Source organism: Podarcis tiliguerta (genome assembly GCF_965153285.1).
Source record: "Podarcis tiliguerta genome assembly, chromosome: 3".
Taxonomy (NCBI): Eukaryota; Metazoa; Chordata; class Lepidosauria; order Squamata; family Lacertidae; genus Podarcis; species Podarcis tiliguerta.
Window position 1 is genome coordinate 54,075,823 of NC_139536.1, and position 27,649 is coordinate 54,103,471.

A 27,649-nucleotide genomic window follows, 5' to 3' on the forward strand; every position below is an offset into this window, starting at 1 on the left:
TTAACAGATATAAACCTCATGGGTATCATCACTGGTTTTCATCAGAGGAAGATTATTTCCTCCAAGGTTTTGGAAGAGCCATGTTAATGCTCATGAAGGAGCTGTTAGATGTGCCTTGTTATGGGGTTCACCAGTAAGAGTAAAGCCTTTAGATTTCCTTGAAACTGGAATCATGATCTTCAAGTGTGCTATAATGAACAGGGTGCTCTATCATTTGTAGACTGACACTTCAACACTGAAAGCCCACAGGGGGAATGAATGTGTGGAGGCTGGAAGTGGGGTTAGCAAGCAGATCCCTCTTTCCCTCTGTGTATTCACTATATGCAAAAGTGATCTAAGGCCAGGCAGCAAGGTCCAAGTACAGTGGTACCTCAGGTTACATACGCTTCAGGTTACATACACTTCAGGTTACAGACTCCGCTAACCCAGAAATAGTGCTTCAGGATGAGAACAGAAATCGTGCTCCGGCGGAGCAGCAGCAGGAGGAGGCCCCCATTAGCTAAAGTGGTGTTTCAGGTTAAGTACGGACCTCCGGAATGAATTAAGTACTTAACCCGAGGTACCACTGTATTAAATTTAAAATAAGGACATGGAACAATGACCTTTTATGTACCTAGGTGGACTGACTGCATTCAGAGTTTCATGCCAATACCTTGAACCATGTCTGGAGATTTATACTCCAATCCTGTGAGGCAAGAAAGATTACTTACTTAAAAAAACAAACCAACCCCATACATACCTGAATTCAGAGGTCCCAACCATAAAAATCTATAAAATAATACTTTTTTTTATTTATAAAAACAGATTAAAACTCAAAGCAACTCCCTAGCCTTTTACTCCCAGCAACCAAAACCTGACTTTCCTGAATAAAGATTTTTCCTTAAAATAAAGTGACAAGGAAACAGGAAGGCAGATATTGTTGACATATGCAACCTTCAGAGAAATGCGACCCAGGTATGAAAGATAATCTAGATATATATATGAAATCTCTAGCTATAGCCTGGAATTACAGCAGACTCTCACAGCGAGTTACCAGAGGCTGAGGTACATTTGTTACTCTGAGAAGCACATTAATGTATGCCTTGGTTTCTACTGTATGAATGCATGAATAGAGAACCTATTAGAGTAATATTAATCTTTCTTTCTCCCCTGACAGTTAATCTTCTTTCCCGCCCACATACACTGTGATCATCTAAGTTTCACATCTAGCTGGCTGCTGTTTTAGTCTGAGGTCAGAAAGACCTGGAGTGTCAAATATTCTGGGTTGCTGCATCTAATATATTGCCATCTGTGTAGATGAGAAGGCACTTCTGGGGATCTTAGAAAGGCTTCTTTCTTTCTTTCTTTCTTTCTTTCTTTCTTTCTTTCTTTCTTTCTTTCTTTCTTCTGCCGTATGGATAGTGTTTGGGTTTTAGAGCACAGCTTCTTCCTTGATCCCTGTTTGCTCAGTGCTTTTACTTGGTCTTTCTGGCCCATGTGCATTTTACAGAATTGAAGCCTCTCTATTTTGAGAGATGACGAATTAAAACATTTAGGATTAGGGAGTGCTTATTGAATCTTTCTGGCCCCAAATAGAAAAGGATCTATTGAGTTAGTCCACAGACCATATCAAAAGAGAACAAACTAAAATACATTTAAAACTCCATATAAAAGTATACAAGAAGCAGTACTGTTTATTAGGTCTTTACTGAAACAAAACTCATAATCAAAAATTGGAGAGATGTCAGAATGAATGTATATCTTCAAAACTCAGAATCTACACCACAGTTGACTAAAGCAGATTCTAAGTACAGTGGTATCTTGGGTTAAGAACTTAATTCATTCTGGAGGTCCGTTCTTAATCTGAAACTGTTCTTAATCTGAGGTACCACTTTAGCTAATGGGGCCTCCCGCTGCCGCTGCGTGATTTCTGTTCTCATCCTGAAGCAAAGGTCTTAACCCGAGATACTATTTCTGGGTTAGCGGAGTCTGTAATCTGAAGCGTCTGTAACCCGTATCCTGAGGTTGGAAACCATTACTACAAAAGAGACTTCTGACACTGAGATACACGTCCTCCACAAAGGAGAGGACCCTGCTCCTTTCTCATCCACACCTGTCTAATGTTCAGATAAAATAGCCCCTGGTTCCTAAGAACATAAGAAGAATCCTGTTAGGCCAAAGTGCATTCAGTCCAGCATCCTTTTCTCACAGTGGCCCGACATTGATGCTTTTGGAACACTGTGAACAGGACCTGAACTCAACATCTCTTTCCCCACTTGTGATTCCCAACAACTGGTACTCAAAGGCATACTTCCTCCAACAATGGATGGAGAGCATTGACATCATGAGTAGTAGCCACTGATAGCATCGTTCTTCTTTTTACTCTGCTTATTTAGTGGCAGTGAATCTCCCAGCTGTGCTCCTTCTCCTGGCTCCCACCCCCAATTCTCCTTAGAATGGAAAGAGCGAGGGGGGGGGATATGGTGACTGCTAAGACCTAGGGCATTGCCACTGCTTCAAATTTTGTACTATCACACCCCCTTGATTAATTGGTCTGTATAATGTTGTTTTTGGTAAGTATGACCATTTATTTGAATGAATAAATTTAGAGATGAGCGCTTGCCATTTCTTACGTCTGGAAGCCACTAAATGGACAGGCAATACTCAGTGTAAATAAACTTTATAATGTGGGGCAGAAGTAGGTAGCGAGGTCACAGTACTTCTATTAAAAACAGATGGTTGGTAGGTGGCATGGAAGAGGAGAGAGAAAATTAACATAACAATATTGGACTCAAACAAATAACCACAATTTTAAAACAATTGCACATTCTTTTAATGCAGAAAAAAAATCAAGGCTTTAAAAAGAGTGAGAGTGAAGGATCAGAGTCACTTAGCTTTGTTAAATATTTCTGTTTCAGCAGCTAAAGAAAGTTGCAGGTTTTGAATAGTACAATCAGTGGGTGCCAAAAATAGTAATGACAGTAATTCAACAAGTATTACTTCCATTAAAATAATCCACAACTATTAATCCTGCCCCCAGCTTTCCTCATTTCAGCATTATTACTTTTTGCAGGGTTTCATCATTTTGTTCTTGCCATTATTAAACAATCAGGAGTTGGAAACCACTCAGACTTCACTCTCTCCCGCCACCCCCCATGGTAGGGGATAGAAGCATGGGTGTAGCTAGGATTTAGCAGGGACCAGGCATTATGTTAGGGTGACAGAGCCTTGTTTAGTTAAATATTTTTATTGATTTACTTGATGGGGGGGCAGCTGCCCCCTCCACCCCACACCTTGGTTACACCCATGAATAGAAGTCAAATTTAATATCAGAGGAATCCACAAGCCAGGGAGCTAGAACATTTCTTCCCCTATCTGACTTCCTTCCCCCAACCCCCAACTCCAGTTCTTGAAACAAGCCAAGCTGGTATAGAAACTCCCAAATCAATGGGTCATAGGCAGGGATAAGTGGCTGTTTAGGCTTCTTCAGTACTTTAGATATTAGAATGAAACCCTCCACCCCACAGTTTCAGTTTTGTGTTGGAGGCAGACTCTGGGATAAAAAAACTGGCCACCATCATTTCTAATGTCTACCTTTGCTCTTAGATGTTAATTTTGTTAAGCACTGTCAGGGGACTGCCATCGGAACGGGGGATGGAGGCAGGGGGATACCGAGAGCCTCCGAAGCTTCTGAGAAGCAGCTCCTCCTCCAGCAGTGGAGAAAGCCAAACCTTCAGTGGAGCAGAGGGGGAAGGGATAGCCGAGTGACAGGAAGGTTCGAAGATGCTTCTGAGAGCCCAAGCACCTCACCCAGCCCAGCAGGCCAGGAGGTGCAAACACCGCTTCCGTCGCCCTGCTTGTGCAGAGGGTTGAAATGTAAGGAGGGGAGGCAGAGATTTGGGGTGCCCAAGTTCTTATGCTGGGGGAGAAACCAGAAAGGGGCACTCCCGGAATCTGCAAGTGACTAAGACAGACATGAACTTTGGGTTTCTGCACTGTACATAGTTTGCACCAATAAAACATGTAAAAAACAGGTCAGAGTCCTGCCTGGTTACTCATGAGCAACCACCACCAGTGCCTGACAAGCGCCTTGTATTCTGTAAACCCTGCTAAGGCTGTGTCATTGCTTTGATGACATTGCTACGTTCTGCATGTTGTGTAATATACCCATTTTTCTTCGTTTTCTACCTTTTATTCACACACACACAGCAGCAGCAGTGGCAGCATTGGAGCTTCTCTCTCAAGGCATAACGAGATCCTAAGCCAGCAAGCAGGTGACTTAGACTTTTACTTTTTTATTTTTTAAAGCTAAGTAATTCAGACGCGGGTGGCGCTGTGGGTTAAAGCCTCAGTGCCTAGGGCTTGCCGATCAAGAGGTTGGCGGTTTGAATCCCCGTGGCGGGGTGCGCTCCCGTTGTTCGGTCCCAGCGCCTGCCAACCTAGCAGTTCGAAAGCACTCTCGGGTGCAAGTAGATAAATAGGGACCGCTTACTAGCGGGAAGGTAAACAGTGTTTCCGTGTGCGGCTCTGGCTCGCCAGAGCAGCGATGTCACGCTGGCCACGTGACCTGGAAGTGTCTTCGGACAGCGCTGGCCCTCGGCCTCTTTGAGTGAGATGGGCGCACAACCCTAGAGTCTGTCAAGACTGGCCCGTACGGGCAGGGGTACCTTTGCCTTTACTAATTCAGACATTTACAAAGCATGATAGAAAGCAAAAGGTGGAGGCAGCACTTGAAGGCTGCAGATACAGAGAAACTGCTATTGCTTAACTACATAATTACTGTTGCTAAGCAATCAGATGAAGGAATGCTGACCATCCCCACTAGGGACTTAGGAGGAGAGAGGGCAGCGCAGCAGAAAAAAGCAGGAACAGCTGATTGTTGCTGCTACTCTGATGCTGGATAGAGGAGGGGAGTCTGTTTTGTGTGTTGTGGTATGTATGTTTAAGCCCTTTCCACTCTGTCCACATTATTTCATTCACCCGCTCCCCACCCCCAAGTGTGCTGCCTTTACAGGATAAAACACAATTGGCTGTTTTTGATATATTTTACTTTGAATAAACTTCCTTGAAATAAATGAGGCTTCTCCCTACTGAGAAAAAGAAATGGTGCCATTGCAGTGTGTTACCTCCCCCGATTTTCCATGCTCCCCCACCAGCTGCAACTAGTCTTCTTGTCATCACTGGGCTGTTATTTATTAATATAAAGGGCAATTAGTCCCATTTCTGTGGTTGGAACAGTCACCCACACAGCTTAATGGTGTGTGTGTGCAGCTTGAAAAGTTGGCTATTTGTAGACCTGGACCAAGACATTTTACTACTACCTGAAACACAGCCCCTACCTCTGTTCCATTGTGAAAGGGGTCTGATTACATGTAATTTCCCAGTAGGGCAGCCTGTGTCAGCCTTCTTTTCTTTTATCTTAATACATTTTGAAAAGTTGGGTACTATTTCTAGCTTGATAGAGGGTAAAGTACAGTCACCATAGATGTAAGCCTAGTAAGAGCAGCGAGGTATTCTCTGTTCGAGAGAGGGAAGTGGGAAAATATGAGGAAATTGCTTGCTTTTAGATGCTAGGATTTTCTGCCACTGTGGTGAGCTGTAGATTCTGCAGGCTCACAAGCCTAGCTGGGGTGCTTTGAATTCCGCTATGAATTGGCAGGAGCCATTTTTGATAGCATCCTGTTTATGGAAGTTGGGTCTGGAAGTCCACAAACTTTACTAAGTTTTATTTCAGCCAAGGCTGCTTGGTAGGCTGATAGATTTCAGTGCAGTGAGGGAGAAATTAAAATATGAGATTATTAAAATTGGAATCATATCCACCTCATAATGATCAAAATAGAAAATACCAGCTCTTTAAAAAGACACTGATTTCCTTATTTTTTTTTGGGGGGGGAGGTGTACTCTCTCTTTTGATTATGCACTGTAGTTGGGGAATATACTAATTCCTCATTAAATATATATATATATTTCTATGCTGCTAGTTAGAAAAAAAGGGGGAGGGCCTTATCTCAATGGTGAAGTGACTGCTTTGCACACTGCAGGTCCCAAGTTCAATCCCTGCCATCAGCATGTGGGGCTGGAAGAGACCCCTGTCTGAAACCCCGAGGAGCCTCTGCCAGTCAGTGTAGACAATTTAGCCAGGCAGTGTTTCTCAAACTTAAGTCTCCAGCTGTTGTTCGACTACAACTCCCACCATCCCTAGCTAGTAGGACCAGTGGTCAGGGATGATGGGAGTTGTAGTCCAACAACAGCTGGAGACCCAAGTTCAGGAAACAGGAAGGGACTTTGGGACTGCATCAGTATAATGCAGCTTCCTGTGTTCCTATCATCAGGTCACCACCACCAAAGTCAGAAGCAAAGAACCCAATCCAACTGCACAAGGGCATATTGCCATTACCAGAGATGCAACAAGCACACTCTACACACCGCTGCAGACACCTTCGTCTTGCAGCAGCGCTGCCTATATTGCTGAGAGCTAGTTTTCCCTTTTCAAGATACAGCTTGAAATGCTCCAGTGAGCTGTAACCTGGAGATAATAGTGGGGTGAGAAAAATGGATTCTCCAATATCATCTTTGCGGCTCTAAGTAGTTGTAATGCTTTAAAAACAAACACCTGCTGCCTCAGTTCAAACTCTTAAATGGATTATTGCTTGCTGCTAACAGGTGAATCCGACCATTGCTCTGATAATGTTTTGTGCCTTTTGACCTCCAGGTGTTCATTCACAGTTGGATTTCAGGGAGGTCATGAGTTGTAATGAAAACTATATGAAGCAGCACGGGAGCATAGCTTCTGTGCTTGAACATTAACAGTTGGCAGGCAGGAAGCACTTTGGACGATAAAAATTGCCGTGTGATTGCTTTTCAAGTCTGAGAAAGGATGGGCATCGTCTATTTTCAGTGTGTGTGTGTGCTCTATAGTCGATGAACCAATAAACTCTCAGAATCAAAGTCATGGGAATAAATGTGAACACCTCAAAATCAGGGTCAGCCTATGCACACTTATCTGGGGTAATTGACTAATTTAATCCAGTGGTACTTACTTTTGAGTAGACATGCATAGGAATGTGGTGCTACATAAGATTGAGAAACCAGCTCCATTTTTATTGCTGCAAGTATGAAAAGTATATTCTCCAGCGAAAGCTTTCCAAAAGAAAAAAAAGGTGATTATATCAAAACACTCAATAACCATGTAAGGATGTAAGCTTGCCTTGGCTATGAACTCAGTTGGTGGCCATAGGCATGCAGCTAGACTACCTGTCTGTCCCTGCCTCCTTTGGCCAACTGCTATATAAGTGGTAAGTAGTATCTGGCTCAGTGCAGCTCTTAAGAAATGAAAGTCATGAATCAATCGAAACATTTAACGGCTGTCTATATATTAATGCTTGTTAGGTGAAAATTAGATGTTTTATTGGTAAATACAAAAAGGAAAGGAGGACATTGGTTTCCCCCTCTCCTCCACATCTGTAAGGCTTTTTACCATTTCACTATCTTCCAGGTAAAGAAATCTAAAAATAGTTTCTGCACGCAGCACTAAAGAGAAGCAGTGTGGAGTAGCAGTTAGAATTTTTAACTAGGACCTGGGAAACCGGGGTTCAAATTTCCCATTTGTCCATGTAGTTCATTGGGTGACCTTGGGCCAGTCACTGCCTCTCAGTCTAACCTACCTCACATGATTGTTGTGGGATTAAATGAGGGCGGGAAGGACCACGTATGCCACCTCGAGCCCCTTAGAGGAAATGGCGGGATGATGATGATTACAGTCTATTACTTGTACCCCTCCCATCTGACTGGGTTGCCCCAGCCACTCTGGGCAGCTTCCAACAGAATATAACAGAACACGGCAAAACATCAGTCATTAAAAACTTCCCGATATAGGGCTGCCTTCATTTACGTCTTCAGATATAAATGCAGTAAGTAAATAAAACGTACAGCAAAATGCAATGAATTAATAACCAACCCATTTATTCTTGAAGGCCTTTACATTAGCTGTTGCCAAAATCAACATAAAGCAGGAGGGTGGCAGCCAAACCCATCCTGAGAAGGAGTTCCATACAATGCCAACCTGCAACCTGCTTCCCATCACTGTAGACAATAGTGAACTAGATGGATCAATGATCTGATTCAGTATAAAGCAGCTTCCCATGAGGATTTGGAGAGAGAAGAGATCTGAATTTTGTATATTCTTATGGCCATACAGATGAGGGGTTCCTGCATTTCCTAATCCTTTGAAATATCACATAACAAAATGTAGCATGTGGATTATCATCAAGACACATGAGAACAGGAAAATTAGATCACCATGAAATTACAAGGACTATACAAAAAAGAGATAGAACCAAAGTGAGTTTTGTGGCAACAACCACATGACCCATTTTTATTCATCCGTTTTTAAGAGCAATTTTCTGTACTCCATGTGACAGTCAAAGCAGGGGAGGGAGGAAAGCTGGGAATCAATCAAAACACTTGGGTAACTAGTCTATTCTCTAATCAACACCAGTGAATTACAAAGATAATACTGTCTCATGCTGATCCACAGATTAGTTTAATAGACAATAATGGCACAGACAGTAACTCTGGTAGAAGCAAATTGGCTTAGACTGGCAAAGCAAAGTTAATAGACACCAAGGTAGCATTTTATTCCATCTCATTTGAGTTTATAATGGGTTCGTTTGCCTATTGAGGGAAAGCAGATAGTCTAATCTTATTCCACACATGACCTTAAGGGCTTGGCCACTTAATTGCATTTTTTTTCCTATGAAAAGAAAATTATTCAAAGTGCTGTAAAGTACTGCAAAGGAGTTCTTTATTGTTTCAAATTACTCTCCAATTTAATCTAGGGGAAAACAGAAATAAGCATATTGATTTCTGAAACCCTTTCAACAGGAAAATTCACAGCTCATAAAGGAACAGATTTTCTATTGATTCACAGTTTTAAAACCTGCTGCATATATATATGATGTGAGTAAAAGCTCTCAAGCCAAACCCCTCTTTCTTCCATTGACTCTAATGTATGAGGGGCTATGGGGGGCAGATTTCTGACTTGTGGATCTACTTTGAGTTTTTTACTAGAAGGCCAGGATCTACCAACCACAGCCAGATGCAAAACACATTCTATGAACACACTTTGAGCCTAGGAATATGTTTTCAGTACCAGAACTGAATGTATTATACAACCCTTGTATGCAAAAGCAAAAGCCCATCATTTAGGCCAGACATGTCCAAAGTCTGCTCACTTCATCAAATCTGGCCCTCTTTGAAAAAAGTTTGGGCACCCCCCCAATAGGCAGAATAAGTAATTCTCATGTCTGCTGTTATGAAACAACTGGGAGTCACAAACCATTGCAGAGCTACTGCATACCACCCAGAGAAAAACCAGTAGATTCTGATAAACCTGCTTCCCATTGGACCTAGACATTAGAAGGAAGAAGGTGGAAGCCATCATGGAGAAATGGTATCACCCCATGTCTCTAGTTAAGCCTCATTGGAGAAAACCCACAAGAATCATTGCACTTGAGATATTTATTTTTTCAAAGCAGGAAGCACACAGCTCTTTGTTTTTCTCTGGTAGTGCATGATGCGAAAACTGGTGACCTAAATGCTTATGAATGAAGCATCATTAGGAAATAACTGCTTGCTGTGTGCATTCTTTTGTACCATGCATATGTATATGTACATATGGAGACTTACATTCAATAAATAACACATTGAGGGCACAAGGAGAAGGGGACGACAGAGGACGAGATGGTTGGATAGTGTTCTCAAAGCTACCAGCATGAGTTTAACCAAACTGTGGGAGGCAGTGGAAAACAGGAGTGCCTGGCGTGCTCTGGTCCATGGGGTCTCGAAGAGTCGGACGCGACTAAACAACAACAAATATACTCTGACCCTTGACTTGGCAACACTGATAAAAAGAACTCAATGTAATATGTTATATGATAAATTGACAATACTTAATCAAAAGTACTTGCTTCCAAGCAGTGTTGTCTGATGGTGAAATGCAGCTGAATATGAGGGGTTTTCCTCAGCAAATATGTTTAATATTCTAATGGCTTGTCATTGCCAATGCCCACCAGTATATTTGAGATGCACATAATTGCACTTGCTTCCCCTGAGCTGTGGGTAACTGAGAATGCCTTCTTAGACATTGCATAGGTGAGAAGTGATAACTGTGCATAATGTAGTCCTTCAGGAAGAGGGGCAACCTGCCCATTGGAAATGACAACACTTAAACAGTTGCAGTTTTGTGTTTACTGGGGAAATTAATGCTAGCCATTCCCCTTGTAAAACAAGACTGCATTTTAATATGAGCAAATGATTGCAGTAACTTTCACGCAGCCTGAATTTATTCCTTTTGGCATTTGCACTTACTTAATTTCAATATGCATTAAGCTTTGAAACACAGGGAGATCTTTATTAACCCATTGATGCAATTTTATTTGTTTGCTCCCAGTTGCTGAAGAACTCAAAGGAAAATTCTTTCCCGAGGCTTTAATGTTCAGATTGCTGTGATACATATGCAAATAACTGGCTTAAGGCCCAACGGGCAATGCACTTAATTAATCCAACATACAGCTACACAAAAGCAGGTGATTCCCAAAGCTTAGACATAGATCCTATAGAAAGGAACGGGGCAGGAATAGTGTAGCAAGCAGTTCTGCTGCCTAGCAATCTGTCTCTCACTATGCCTAGTTGGTGGCATCATCTGTTCTTGCCTCAATTGGCACCTCCTGGATCTAGGTGATGGTGGAGGTTTCTCTGGCCCCTGAGGGGCTGGTGGGGCTAGTGGAATGTCTCCCTCTGGAAAGGCAGGGCTACAGTAATCCCAGTGCCTGATGGTGCCAGGGTGGGTTGCACAATAGGCACCATAGAAGTGTCAGAAGTAGGCTCCAAAAGCTAGGGAAAGAGAGGTGGGGCTCATGACTCTTGTTAAAGAGACAGGTGAAGTGAGAGAACAGATTGAGGTAAAGCTGGGTCCTCACTCTGAGGCTGCCCCAACTCTGTCAGAAACCTCCCCATCCCATTGGAGTCTCCCCTGGGTCTTCAGCAAACCCTCTATCAGCATTGTCCTGACTTTGCCAGTGCATGACAATAGTGTCTACTAAACTGGAGGAAGAGCATAATGCATCCAGATAAAATATAGTGTTTAACACAATCCTTGGTGCACATTAATAAATAAGGACCATTTGATACATAGGAGTTGTTTCTGAATAAGCAAACGTGAGACTGGACTGCACCTGATGCTGCAAAAATTTGGAGTACTTATCCTTGAGTAGATTGTGGACTTGGTGCTTTGATCTCAGTTTTGGAAGGCTGTGGGAGAGAATAGGATATTTGATTTTTGTCTCTTTAAGTTGCCCGTGGTGTTAGGAACTCTTTGTTCACCATTTGTTTCTCAGTTCCTGTGCTCTTTTTTGGATTCATGAAAGCATCTTCCATCTGCTTTGTCCTTGGAAAGCTCCCCTCTAGCAAGAGAATCAGTGCTTCCCTTTCTGAAGCTAAACAAACAATACATCATTATTCTATGCTTGACAACTGGAATTGCAAATCAACTAGATCAACCACTGTTGGGAACAGATTTACATGCAATGTAATATCTGCTGATGGAGATGCACTTATCACATTAGTGTGTAAGTACTTGTTATATTGAATTGTACATGGAAGGCATCTGGTATATTTTGGATGAAGCTGTGCCTACATTGGCTGTTGGACCATAATTTATCCACATGAATGTATGAAGCTGCTGAGATCATTGCTCCATCAAGACCAGTATAATCTGCTTTAATCATCAGTAGCACTTCAGGGTTTTAGACTGAATCTCTCCCCAACTTCTGTAATCTGTAATCCTTTTAACTAGGGATGCTGGAGACAGGACCTGCATGCAAAGCACGCCCCTTCCAGTGAGGTGTCCATTAGATCCTTAGATCAGAGGTGGGGGCCCTGCAGCCTTCTAGATGTTGTCAGACTCCATCTCCGACTAGCCCCAGCCAGGATGGCCAATGCCCAGAAAGAATGAATGCTGTAGTCCCAAAGGATACGAAAGGCCACAACACTCTCGCCCCTGTTGTAGATCCATACTTGTTTTCCAAGTAATGAAATTTGCTCATATTTGTATACGCCTCTAGAGAAGAGTATAACCAGAAATTTTAAAATTATGTTTCTCCTTCCCCTTTCAGGGTACCTGGTACCATGTTGATATATTGTTGTATTGTGTATTTTGGGTCTATGGACTGCAATAAAGCTGTGCGTGTGGTACCATGATGATATTATAAATATTTCTCAACTGGCTGGAATCAGATAGGCAGCAAGAAAAAACCCTCTTTCTTCCCAGTGGTGGCAAAATGAGAAATAGAGAAGGAGAACAAACATGAATAAAAGGGCAAGCTGAAGAATGACTGGAACCCTCAAAATCCCATTTTCACATTAAAAATGTTTGCCATTGGCACATGTCCATTCCCAAGTTAGCATCTCCATTGGATGTTTGACTTCTGCATCATTCACACATGCTGTTTCTCGATAACTCCAAATGTAGAATACATTTGAAACGCTGTTTCATTGTTGAACAGCTATCAAGCTTTACTGTGAAGAATCACAGGCACCCAGATAATAATAATAATAATAATAATAATAATAATAATAATAATAATAATAATTTATTATTTGTACCCCGCCCATCTGGCTGGGTTTCCCCAGCCACTCTGGGCGGCTTCCATAGAAACAAAAAATACAGATAAGCAGCAGTTGCTTGATGTCTTTGCACCCTGCAAACAGTTCCCCCCTCCTACTATATGTAGACATTAACATAGTCATTGTAATCCTCACGTAATAAGATGCTTTAAGTAAAATAAAGAAGTTTGGCTGAATTGCAAATCATAATGGGGCAAACTCCATTAAACAGTTCTTGTGCATTGCTCTACTGTAGATTTTATGAGGGGGTTAACAAATGCATCATCCAACCCCTTATTATGTGATTTACTGGTAGATCCTTTGAGCTCTAATAAAACTGTTGCCAAACAGGTGGCAATATATATGGATGTTGCAATGTATCTCAGACCTGCTATGATTGCTACTATCTTGTCACCTTTAATAATTAATGATTCAATCTACTGGAGCTGTGATTTTGAATTACTGTATATTATGTACTTTGTTTAATGGTCGACTGACTGTAATAACATTTGATTGATATTATTCCATTAGGCTGGGAAGATCAAACTGCCTCCCTTCCCCAAACTCAGAAAATGACTCAGTTTATTCCAAGTCAAATTCCAAGCCAAATCATTATGCCTCAACCAATGTTATTACTAGTACAACAGGAACCCCCCCCCAAAAAAAAAAATAATATTCAACTTGGGTGAGTATCCTTCACACACCCCCTGTTGCATGCACGAAAGTTGCTGTGGTCACACACAGCAGAGACCAGCAGGATAGCTGTGTCAGGACCATGGACAGCTCACTGCTGTGTCTGTATGCAAGGCAAGGCTGGAAGTCCGACAGCAAAATGAAACTGCTGCTGTGTCTGAAAAGGCAGGCACAAGGTTCTCTGGAAAGTGTAGCAGGACGGGTGTACTTTACTTCTTCTCTGGCAGGCTCATATCTGACCTGAAGAAAAACCTCAGTGGCTATAACATTCAACATTCAACTCATCTTTGTGACTGACTGAGATCTGCAGTCTCAAGTAGAAAAACTGGTGACATCCCTAATGGCTGAGAGATGCAAGCATACTGCATAGTTCTTATGTATGCCTTGATTATTTCAGAAAGTGGGTTTCTGTTGCGAACCTGGCTCTTCACTTCCAGCCACTGAATTCCAGAAGCATTACATCATGCCCTCCAGTCATTGGCCTTGCACAGGGCTTCCTAGGTGTTGAAAAACATTGGAGGACTGGTTTATAGTACCCAAGCACTCCAAAGCTCTTGCTGTGCAGAGGCTTTGCATAAATGTCTGCAACATTCTAGGGCCCAAAGTGGTGGCTTAGACATGTGGGGCTGTGATTTCATCAATCCGTGGTTAGTTGATAGTTTTCATGACTGATTGACCAACATTTTTCACAGACACCTCTGTCATCTCTTCCTAATGAACCTTGTCCATGTCTTACTGCTGTTCTTTTACTTGCATCATATCCAGGGCAAGTTTCTTCCTCCTGAGCAGAGAAAATGTTTTTTAAAAAATTGCTGCTTATATGTCACTCCACTTCTGGAAGTTCAAACATTTTTGACAACCTCTATATTGTCCTTTTATGTGAATAAGAGAGTGTATGTTTAGCAAAAACCACCCATTACATTTGTCTTCTGCATGATGTAACTTCCTGTATGCTTGGATGTGTTGAATGATTCTCACCACCACCACCTTCTAAGTGAAGATTTCAACAGCTGAAGTCGTGTCAAAAATGCTTCCATGCTGTTCAACCAATTTCACAGCCATTTAGAGTACACAGCACTGTGTGGCATTTCCCTGAGCCATTTGAAAAGCAGAATTTCTTTCAATATTTGTCCTTGTTTGATCCCTAAATAAAATCTGTTTCCATTGCCAATTTGGTGTCTCACTGTTTAAATTGGCAGCAAATGTCATGACAATACTTGCAGGCTCAGGTTTCTATTAGTTTTCCTGTTAGGAAGTGCTAAGTTTAGCAAGAGCGAGAATTTTGAGGAAAGACTGAAAATAGTTGATAACTTAATATTCACCCTGGCTTATTTCTATTCTGGAATCGGAACATTTCCACCACTGTACTTGTTTCACCTTTCAGCAGGCAACAGAACTTTCCAGACTTAATTCTGAGATTACAATACCCCAGAGACAACTTAAATGTTACATACAACTATATGAAAGGAAGCCCAGGCCACAGCCTCCTCTCATGAAAGGGCTTCTGAAAGGTACAGGTTTCAGCAGAGGAGTAATGAAGTGGCGACCACTTTCCCACCAGCTGCTTTTCTGCTCCAAATTCTCCACGGCTGAATTTTCCCCATGGAAATCTGGACTGCACCACTGCCAGTGTACACACAGAACACCTCAAGGGGCAAGGGGCGGGCGGTGATTTGAAGTGAGGAAGTAGCAGGTGGGGAAAGGGTTAAACAACCACTTCCCTCCTGTCTTTTCATCTTGAATGTTCCACGGGATGTGTTTTTTCTGTTTTAAAAGGATGATTAACATGGAATTAGGTATGATGTGTGGTTTGGACTTTTACACATGCTTCAGGCCACTAGAAAGAACAGCAGATACCTGTTTTTTATTTACAAATAAAACGCACATGCTAGAGACATTTAAAGAGACACCATGCACAGGTGTTTGTATGCTAATGGTAGAATCATAGAATCATAGAGTTGGAATAGACCACAAGGGCCATCGAGTCCAACCCCCTGCCAAGCAGGAAACACCATCAGAGCACTCCTGACATATGGTTGTCAAGCCTCTGCTTAAAGACCTCCAAAGAAGGAGACTCCACCACACTCCTTGGCAGCAAATTCCACTGTCGAACAGCTCTTACTGTCAGGAAGTTCTTCCTAATGTTTAGGTGGAATCTTCTTTCTTGTAGTTTGGATCCATTGCTCCGTGTCCGCTTCTCTGGAGCAGCATCAAGCAACCTTTCTCCCTCCTCTATGTGACATCCTTTTATAGAAGCCTCTTAGCCATAGATGGGTAAGTTGGAGGGCTTGGTTTTAAATGCAAGTGTTAGATACAGAGTGCATAATAGAAAACTGGTGGGGTTGGGTGAACCAGTCGGACACATTGTCCCTGGGGGAAAAACTCTACTAGGAAGAGAAGGGAAGGGGCAAGGTTACTGGTGTCGCCGTGTAAGTGAAAGAGTACATAGAGTGCAATAAGTAAGATATCCTCAAAGATGCAAGCTCACTGTTGGTTGCAGTACTGGACCCCAAGAGTAACTTAGTACTGGGGACATATTATCACCCCTTCTGACAATAATCTTTGAGATGGAGAATGTCTTTAGAAGAGGGTATCTAAAGGAGGAAATGTAATAGATTGCTTCAATTACTCTAAGATAGATTGTCATTAAAGGAACACACATTTTCCCAAGGAGAATTGTATGCAGTTTTCCGTAGTACACATAACACCAAACAAGTAATGCCTGTTTTGTAAGGGGAAAGGCAGGCATTTGGTACACTGGCTGTACAAAAGTGATCAAAGAAGGAAAGTGCTTGGCTAACGATTTGTTTATTTCTCTGGCAAAGAGCTGATGACAATGTGGAGCAGTGATAGTTGAGGAAGAAAGAGGCAGGTGAAGATCTCTCCTATTATGAGTACAATGTGTGAACTAAAATTCTCACCAAACATGGGATTTATTGCATATGTTTTATGGGATATAATGTCCGTACTTCTATCCCAATTGCTAATGTTCCTTTCACACTGCAGTTCCTTGTAAAAAGAGTTTTTTTGATTGATAGACCTCCACCTCGTGCTAAATTTTAAAGGGTGGGAAAGAAGTATAGGCTGTCATACCAACCCAAATTCTGTCAGCACAAAAGTCCTGCAATTTTCCAAGTTAATGGGGTTGCAAATGACTCCCCCCGCCCCGAGACTATTAACTAACCTTCTGCTAGAGTCCACTAGATTTCTAGAAATGGCTTCTATGCTGTGTGAAAGATCACATAAAATGTGAAAATGAGCAGGTGAGGAAACATTGTGAAGATGAAATAAAGTGCTATCTTAATGCAGCCTGTGATATTCCTAGTGTACAATTTTGGTCTTCAAATGTCACTATTAGCATAGCTTGCATTCTTTTATAAATGTGCTCATTTTGCCTATACTTAAGGACTTAGCATGCCTCATTCTAGACTTCACATCTAAATATTTGAGTGTGTATGTGGGGGAGGGAGAAGGCTTAGGGGCGTTGGCAGAATGACAAGAAAGCATTAATGTTAAATCAATATGAAACAAGACTGATGGTCTCATGGTTGCAATCCTAAGCACATTTAATTGGCGACGCTAATTAAATCAATGGGCTTTTCCCCACACATATATTTCAGGATCAGGCTGAAAGACTGATGTGAAATCAATGGTAGCTGGACATTTGCTTTAAAAAGCAAAGTTGATAACCTTGGGATTCTATACTGAGCATTAGACAATGTGCAGAAACTAGATCCTATATTCCCAATCCAGTGATTTCATATTGATGCAAAAGGCCCAGCACACAGTTAGAATGTCCCTGTCACAGGGATACAAGGGTCGTTCATTAAGATTTCCCCTGACCCACTTCCAGTTATCGTAGGAGGATGAAATTGCACATGTATAATTATACATTTCTCCATGGGTAACGTGGAAATTTGTAGCTCTGAACTCCTAACAGTTTCTCAGTTACAGGTGCTAATGCGGAGTAACATCTGATAATGGAACCAGTTGAATCCAGAGCAGTCATCAGGTTCCTGTACTTGAAACGGGACATACCACGGGAGATGTTTGATGAGATGAAAGGGGCTTAAGGGAAGGATGTGCCATCGTATGACATAGTCAAGCACTGGCACCATCAGTTCAAGTGTGGTCGGACTTCGATGGAACGGCTCCCATTCCTGGGTGACCACAGCCCGCAATTGATGAAGACACCATCCAGCAAGTGGAGGCCGCCATTCTGGAGGATCACCACATAACCATTCACCAACTAGCTGCAGATGTCAAGATCAGTGTTGGCTCTGTAGAAAAAAATCATCCATGACCATTTGCACATGGGAAAGGTGTCCACACGGTGGGTTCCCCGACTGCTGATGCCTTTCCAGAAGCAGGAACAAGTCACATGCTCATGGGCTCGTTTGGCCATGTGTCACGAAAACTATGATGACTTCTTCACCAGACCAATTACTCAGGATGAAACATGGGTCCATCATTATGACCCAGAGACTAAATCCCAGTCCAAACAATGGAAGCACTCTGCCTCACCACCTCCTAAGTAGGCACATGTCCAACCGTCAGCGGGCAAGGCCATGCTCAGTCTTTTGGGGCCAGCACGTAGTAGTGATGATGGATTTCCTGGCAAAGTGTACCATAATTGCCGGGACATACTATGCTTCACTGCTGCAGAAATTGTGGAAGGCCATCAAAATTAAGAGGCGTGGTATGCTGAGCAAAGATATCTGCCTCCTACAGGATAACACCCTGGTTCACAACTCACATATTGCTCAGATGGAAGCATGATTCTGTGGCTATGAAATCTTTCCTCAACCCCCTTATTCTCCTGACCTCGCACCATCACCTCTTTCCGACCCTGATGTTATTTTTGAGGGACAAGCTTTTTCCAGATGATGAAATGCTGAATTCTGAGGTCAAGTTGTGGCTTCTTATGCAACCTTTCGACTTCTACAGATGAGGTCTCCACAGCTGCATAAAGCGATGGGAGAAGTGTTTAACTCTTGCTGGTAGCTATGTGGAGAAGAACTAATAACTGTGCCCAATTTTGTTTGTCTCAGTCCATGGGAAGTATGTCAGGTGAAATCTTCAATGAATGCCCCTCGTATGTGTATCTCAACGGGAAAAATGAGACTCCTGTGTTCTCTCCATTTTTGTTTGTGGCAAATAGATCTTCCTCTTTTCAGAATCATGGGGCAAATTGCCTGGGCGTGACTTGTGTGCATCTGTTCCAAATTGGGTCATGTCCAGTATTTCACATTAATTTGAAAGCGGCTTTCTGATTAAAACCAACATGATGTTTCATACTCAGATGAAATGGAAAAGGTCAGGACTATTCTTTGCATTTTATTATTATTTATTAATTTCAGTTTTTTCATGGGAAGTCACTCAACACCATCAGCTAAAATGTGGCGTTCTCTTAAATATGAATATCAAACCCTGCAACATTCATTTTACCTCCTGAAAAGGAGATTTATAAGGTTTGGGCAATTTAAGTTGATCCACATTGAAATTTATGTTTGGTTTCATATTCAGTTCCATGGTTTTATCTTATTCCTGGTAAAGGCTTTTGTCACAGACATTGTGCTTGAGGTCATGTCTTGCATTACATTATTACTTGTTTCATTTTTATTTCTAGACACCTTATTCTAACTCTGTACATATATCCCCTCATTGGAGAGGAAAAAACAGTACCTGTGTCTAATTCAACCTTCTAGCTGTGGCCCTTCAGATGATTTGTACTAAAATTCCCATCAGCCTCAGCCACCACAGCCAATGGTCAGGGATAATGGGAGCTGTAATCTAAAAATCTGAAGTGCACCAGGCAAGAGAAGGCCAAACTAAACATAGGTACTACAGTGGAACCTTGGTTCCCAAATGGCTTAGTTGCCGAACAAATCGGCTCCCGAATGCCGCAAACCTGGAAGTAAGTGTTCTGGTCTGCGAACGTTTTTTGGAAGCCAAACATCCGATGTAGCTATCGCTTGAACGCAGGAAGTTCCTACAGCCACCTGGAAGCTGCACCTTGGTTTTTGAATGGGTTCAGGAGTCAAACAGACTCCTGGAACAGATTAAGTTCAAGAACCAAGGTACCACTGTATTTAGTTTTTAGTTTCCCCTTCACCTATACACCAGTATATATGCAAATATTAAACTTTTTCTAATTTCATTGTTATTTCTGTTAGAATAATACACAATTTCCAGAGGGGAGGGAGAGCAATTCTACTGGGCCTCTTATACCTGACTTAGTTTAGGACCTGTGAATGTCTTAACCTGGCACTGATTAGAATCTTAGATTTTAAACTACAATTTAGACCACTACCTCCCTGCTCCAACCCTGGCCTCTGAACACATTTTTGCCTTCTGTTTTTGCAGAAGGATGAGTGGTATTTTCTGACTTTAAAAAAGCAAGCTGAGATGATCGCTTCAACAAGTGTTGCTTGGAGGCAATTTTTATTGCCCAATAAATCACATATTGAGAACTGTATAAACCATTAGATGATCTGGCCTGTGTCACTCTTATCCTCACTCGTTCCCTATTAAGGTTGTACATAAAGACACATTCAGTATGTAAGCAATATTGAAGAATGATGAGAATGTGCCATCCTGGGTAATTGTTCGCTACCAAGAAACATGAAAGAAAAAAGAACCCAGGAAGGGAGAGAGAAAAGAAAAGCTTAGCATATGTGTGAGCTGTGACTGTTCTTGCTGCCTCTGAAATCAGATTATTAGTGCAATTAGTGAAGGTTACGTATATGGGACTCCAGCAGCAGGCTGTCTAGTTTATAAAAATGAGTGTAATAATAAAAGAAATACTTCCCTGAGACAGGAACAGTACAAATATTGAAACATAGCCGCTTTAGGCTACTGTACCTTAGCCAGTTATTAGTTTTGTCCACCTGGCCGGCAGAAATCCATGGAGGATAATGCTTGCTAATATTGCTGGCTGGGCTGTCTCTACCATTAGGCAGAATGAGTTAGCGGCCTCAGGCGGCAGATACTGGGAGGGGGACAGGGAGTGTCAACAAGGTGTTGGAGGACAGAGCTGCGTAGCCTATGTGGGCACCCTGTGGGCACCTTGAGCACCCTGAGGGGCACCTATGAGGGCACTCTGAGCACCCTGAGCTGGACTGCTGCACTCCAAAGCAAACTGTCCTATCACCGGTATTGAAAGACAATCCTGCTGCTAACCTGATCAGCTTTTCTATATGGAATGGGGAGCGCCATCTTGTCATTTGCCTCAGGCAGCAAAATATTTTAGGCCATGAATTTACATGAGTATGGAAATGTTGCTGTGTGAAATTGCGTTTCCTTTAGTCTGTCCTGAGTTTTCAGTCTTGGATGGGGTTGACATGCATGCCAATGTTGGGGCTGGGGCTTGTGTGCATTCCCTGGCTCTGCCTTGAGTATTTGCACTCATGGCCTCTAATCAGCGCCAACGTCTCGTCCATGAATTCCTGAAAAGTTCACCACTAAGGGGGGAGTTGAACCAAGATTATCCAAGCCAAATGTCTATCCACTGGGAAAGAGTGAAGAGGGCAGTGGAAGATGGTTGTCTTCTCAAATAGCCAAAATAAAAGTGAAGCATGAAAGCTGTTTTATTTATGCTTTAGTTACTAAAGGAGAGAAAAACAAAAATGCCAGTAATGCTTTATTCATGCACAAAAGACGCATATTTAATGGCACTATATATTAATGTTAATTAACTTCCACAGACTTTCAGTTTGGATACAGAGTCTGTGCATTATTTCATTATCAATTTAATACTCTACATTTTAACTATTCTGCAAACATTCTATTTAATATTTAATAATTAGATATAACATTAAGAGCACAAGCTTAAAACAAAATTAGAAATGGCAACATAAAAGGCAAATTACCAGAACGCAGCTTTTATTCTTATTTACACAAACCTCCTTAGCAGAGTATAAAAGCTGCTTTTGTTCAAGAAACAAAACAGCAAACTAGACCATCAGTGTTTATTTTAGTTAGGGTTGTGTCTACAAAACAACTTAAAATGGTTCATGGCTTCACATACCCTGGATGAAACCTTGGGAACTGCAATCCATAAGGGTCTCAATAGAGAGAATTTTGGCACTTGACAAAGTTCTAATAGGCATATTTCATTGAGAAAAAAATCATTACAATTTTGTAGTACAGAATATTTTCTAAGGCAGAAGATATAATGATACTCTAAGGCAGCCTTCTTCAACCTGGTGCCCTCCTGATATTTTGGACTACAACTCCCATCAGTTCCAGCCAGCCTGGCCCAAGGGTCCCCTGCTTCAGAAGTTGGTTCTCCAAGTCATGAGGGTGGGGGGGAGTAGACCTAGGGACTCAGCAATGCAGCTGCAAAAAAAGGTGTGTTTTAAGTGCAATATACAATGAGACACTAGGTGGTGATGATGAGCTTTATGGAAAATTCAATGTACAGTGGTACCTTGGTTTTCGAACATCTCCATTGACGAATGTTTTGGTTTTCGAACACCATAAACCCGGAAGTAAATGTTTCAGTTTTCAAACACTTTCCGGAAGTCAAACATGCCACACAACTTCCGTATTGAGTTTTCTCTATTGAGTCTTCTGTGTTGAGGCTTCCATATTGATTTTTTGTTTTTTGAACGTTTTGGAACTCAAATGGTCTTATGGAACAGATTACGTTTGAAAACTGAGGTACCACTGTATTCTTTTGAAAATGCTTTGAAAAAAGTCATTTTCAGAATGGCTTTTATATGTGTGTAGATTCTACCCTAGTGGATCTTTCCCACATGGGATTACAATACCTGGAAAGGGCTTGAGGGTGGTAGTCTGTTTAGATATCTTCCAAGTGCAGGAATGTTAGCTGTGTGGGAATGCTTTCAACAATAAAAGTTGAAAGTTTTGCATCTTCCTGGTCTGAGCCTACAAGCATTTGAGCTTACACCCCAGAAGTATTCACCTTCCCCTATGGCTTCTATCCTTGTGCTGAAACTGCTGATCATGAATGGGAGAGAGAGAGAGAGAGAGTTGGCAAGAAAGAAAAGGCAGATGAAACGATATAATAGACACAACTCACCGTAATAGATTTATATGAGAGTCTGCCATTCTTAAGAGCAGCATATTTTTTTGTCCCAGTACCCATGTCACAAGACTTGTGGCAAACCCTCAGTCTGGACTTTTCATAAGCGATATGTGTGCCTTTTGAAGTGGAAGGTAATGAGAAACAGCCCTTGTACACAGACTGTTCATTTATCAAGTGCTGTTATTGATTTGTGTTATTAACATTCTAGTGGGGCCCTTTTGAAACAGCAGAAAGCTCTCTTGAAATCTCTTGTTGATGTTGATTTAAATGCTAACAAAAGAAGACAACTATTATGGGGCTGTCAAAAACCCTGTCTGTCAGAACTACCAGGAAAAGGGAGCGGTGGGGTAACAACAACACTCCAAAGCCTTTGTTTGAGATGTCAGTTTCATATTTCCCTGGGAAAATGCATTCATCTGCTGTTCAGATCAATCCATAACCTGGAAACAAGTTAGTCATACAGTTCATTAGAAAACACTATTTTTTTATTTATTTCAAAGGAGAGAGAAAATATTTATGAGAAAAGGGCTTAATAAATAAAAGACATGGAAGAGGAGATGCCATGGATCTGGTCCAATTATGTGTGTTTGTGTGCGTGCACAACTGCTGGGGCTGCCTAATGGAGTCCCTGTTAGAAATGCAGAGACTGTGCGGATCAGCTGTTCTGAATTTACAATACATTAGGGGGCAGTGAGAGAACAATATGCCACCTCCATCCATCCAAACAGAGTTTCTGCAGCTCTAGTAGAGCTGGCTGTGTGCAGCTTTGATAACTGGATGGAGGAGGTGGGCTGCACATGCAGCAGCATCCTGCCCTAAACTGACGCCAGATCAGTGTGCCACTGGAGCAGGGAAGTCCAGGTTCTGTCCTGCTCAGCATAATGAGGAAAACCCCAAAATACAGCATGGCTGGCAGACCACAGTTTAAAATAAATGAATGCACATTGTATCTATAGAAAAGGGTCTGCTGTAAGATCATTCACTCCAGAATCTAAAACTACCTAAAGATATAAAGTGGTACCTCGGGTTACAGACGCTTCAGGTTACAGGCGCTTTAGGTACTACCTTGGGTTAAGAACTTTGCTTCAGGATGAGAACAGAAATCGCCCAGCAGCAGTGCGGCGGCAGTGGGAGGCCCCATTAGCTAAAGTGGTACCTCAGGTTAAGAACAGTTTCAGGTTAAGAACGGACCTCCAGAACGAATTAAGTTCTTAACCCAAGGTACCACTGTAACTGATCAGCTGCAGGTGGAGTCACTCCTCCTTCGCCCCCTTCAGGCTGCTGTTCAGCAGGTGAAGCTGACTCCTAGCCCATGACCTGTCCTCTTAAAGTCTGGTTTAAAGAGAAGGAAGCTTCAAAAAGGAGAACAGAGACCTTGAAGATGCCCATCAATAGTTACAGAACCTGGCCAGCAGGCTGATCAGCCACCTTGTGTCTTCCTCACTATGGTGAGATGTGATATATTTTGATATATTTTGATTTAAATTATAGCAATTATTTCTCTATTTGGGCCTTAATAATAATTTATTATTTATACCCCCACCCACCTGGCTGGGTTTCCCCAGCCACTCTGGGAGGCTCCCAACAGAATATTGAAAACACAATACAGCATTAAACATTAAAAGCTTCCCTAAACAGGGCTGCCATCAGATGTCTTTTAAAAGTAAGATAGTTGTTCCTTGACATCTGATGGGAGGGCGTTCCACAGGGCAAGCGCTACTACCAAGAAGGCCCTCTGCCTGGTTCCCTGGAACCTCACTTCTCCCAGAGAGGGAAACACCAGAAGGCCCTCGGCGCTGGACCTCAGCGTATATAAATTACCGCATGCAATATATATAAATTACCGCATGCAAATTTGCATAACTAGCCATCCTACCTAACAAAAGTGTCACATTAACACCAGAAAAGCACTTTAATTAAAACATGTTTAAACCACCCTTGCCTGGGAGTAAGCCTCATTGAACTCAAAGACTCTTACTTCTGAGGAACATATATAGAAATGCACTGCTACTGCATTCTTTTCCCTGGTCTCATCTAATGGTTTTTGTAACTACTACCTTCCTGTTCCCACCACCACTATCTCATTTCCTTTTAAAATGTATACAAAATTCAGCTTGTTAACTGACCAGGAAGATGCTAAACTCTGGGCTTTGTTTTCAGAACTGCCAAGCAAATTACAGCCTACGTGCTCTTGTATTATATAGCTCATCAAGACTTGCTTTATTGTGACGATGGAAGAGTGCCGAAAATAGCTAGAGAAAATTCTGCAGCAAATGATCAGGTTTTGATGTGCCCTCCATTGCTTGTGATGTTCACAAGCAATTGTGATGTTTTACAAAGAGCAAGGAGCTCTTGAATTAGCATTCTAGGGGCCAGAGCACTGAAAGAATCAGAAAAGACTGGATAAGCTTGTTGATGGTTGATGCTCCCACAGGGGAATGAGGCCCCCCAGCTCCCATCCAAAAAGACAGAAAAGTGTTTTGGGTGGGGGGAGCACACCATTCAGGCATTAATGAAATCACTTTGTTTTTGAAAATTTTGTTAATAATTTATCTTTACATTTTTGCTGCCAGCCGATTGTTAATGACTGATTCTTCTTTTTCCAATGGGACAATAACTCTGTTCCTCTAAGTGGTTAGGAAAGAATCAAAATACATAGTTGCCTGCTATATATTTAAGTGCATGTCTTGTTTGGCACTCAGTAACGTAGCAACTGGATTTCAGGGTAATTGTACACCAAATGTTTTAGAAAAGAAGACCACTTATTTCCTAAAACGCACATCAACACACAACTGTACTTGAAAATACACATTTCTATACATTAAAAAAAAAAAAACTTGGACCAAAATGGGGGAAATAATCTCCTCCAGTTTTCAATGAAATACAAAAATGCTTCTCTTTCATGCTTTCACATTAGATCCAGTGAGGGATACTGTATGAAATGCCAGCCTTAAACCATGGAGACCTGCTTTTGACTCATGCATAAAACTGCTTGGTGACCTTCTCTGCAGGATTGTGAGAATAAAGGTGGGTAAGGTAAATCCATGCCTACCACCTATAACTTATTGGCAGAAGGTAGGATAAAAATATAATAAATAGATATACACATACCCGCAGTTTCTCTTTGCTGATTTAAATAGCTTTTCAAATCAAATGCAGTCAGAAAACAATATTCACTATGGTTTAGTCTGCACTAAGACTAAGGGGAGCAGTTCCCATTTCTCCTGAGATCAGGGGTGGGTAAACTTTAGTCCTCCGGGTGTTGTCCAACTACAGCTCCCATCATGCTCCCATGGTTATGCTCACTGGGACTGATGTGTTAGAGTACAACATTTGGATTTATTTATTTATTTATTTAACCCTGCCCATCTGGCTGGGTTTCCCCAGCCACTCTGGGCAGCTCCCAACAAAATATTAAAAATACAATAAAGCACCAAACATTAAAAACTTCCCTAAACAGGGCTGCCTTCAGATGTCTTCTAAAAGTCAAATAGTTGTTTATTTCCTTGACATCTGTTGGGAGGGTGTTCCACAGTGTGGGCACCACTACTGAGAAGGCCCTCTGCCTGGTTCCCTGTAACCTTACTTCTTGCAGTGAGGTAGCTGCCAGAAGGCCCTCAGAGCTGGACTGGGCTGAACGATGGGGATGGAGAGGCTCCTTCAGGTACACTGGGCCAAGGCCATTTAGGGCTTTAAAGGTCAGCACCAACACTTTGAACTACAAGTTAGCCATCCTTGCCTTACAACAGCACATATTGTTGGGACACATATTAAAGACATGTGTCACTTTCATCACCCTTGAAATACACATGTTTGAGGTGTTTCCAGAATGGTAAAAGGGTAGATTTTTGCCCTCTCAGTTTTGACACATGCTTCTGAGTAGATGGTGACTCCCAGTTGTTAAGCACTACAAATGCACATCATTGTGGTAATCTTACTTCACTGCCTCCAATTCCACTATACTACTGCATATTCCCTTTAACTTGAGCACAGAATGATGTTTTCCTCCATTTAAAAGAGTGGTGTGCAACTGCTGCTGAAAATTTAGGGATTGGGGCCAAGAGCTTCCAGTTGCTGACTCTTTCCTGAGCCAGGAGGCACTTCCGGAAGTATGTCAGCAGCCATGACAGGCCTTGCAGCAAAGGAGGCCTCAGCCTCATCGCAATGGTGGTGACGGCAGTGGTGACAAGGCAGCAGCAGTGGGTCAAGGGGTCCTGGGTGCACTTGTAGTCAAGGGGGATGGAAGGAGGCAAGGTGGTATGGGGGTGGGGATGGCATGGGGGTGTCCCGGATTTGGGTTGGGAAAAGTTGGAGATTGTGCCTAAGGCTGACATTGGAATCTTTCAGATGCGACACAAGCCTTGTCCCCAGTGCTGCATCACTGTCAACCTATGCAGCATCCAGGTGAAGGTGGAGAAAACTTGAAGAGGAGAACCATAAGCTTCTACTATGATGAAGGGCCCTGCATAGACAGAGTTCTCAATCACGGAGGAAGCCTATGTATGTATATACAGCAGGCTCCTGTCTCAGGGCACAGCCAGCAATGTCTGGGAGGGAGGGATCATATATCTAATAAAATAAAAAAAGGCAATGGAAGGGGGCCAGGTCTTTCATGTCCTACAAAACTCTTTATCCCTCCAGTAGCATCAAAGCAAATAAATTATACACCAGAAGTTCATGCAATTTGTGTGATTTGCACAATTTGTACAGGCTGCAAGATTTAGGCTTTTCTTGGAGACTCTCTATGCCATACTGGTGATCAACACGATGAGCTATGGGCACACAGTGACATGTATGAAATATGCAGTGATGCAAAATGCAATTGATGCCATGAAACAGCGGTTGGCTTCCTTACCTCCTATTCTTTATCACATACCAGTAGAACAAAGGTCAAATCTCTCTTTGTTGGGTTTTCTCTTTTTGCTGTTACTTTCCCAAGCTCCTTCCACGATGGTGCCAATGACTTTATTATCAGATGCACTGATTCATCAACAGGTAAGGGTTAGCACTTCTTATTTCATGTTTCCTCTTCATTTTAGCAATACTTGGGAATATTCAAACAATTTTTTTCATAGTTCCCACTTTGCTGTCACTTCAGAACTTGATGCTTCTTACAGGTTTCATTTTATTCTAGAAAACTAAAAAAGGTTTTAATTCATTTGAACAAATTTATCATTAGTAAGGCATTCTTCTCTTTCTGTCCCCTTCTGACAAGTGGATCTCTTAAAAAAAATAATGCAAACTATAGCAATTAAAGTGCTT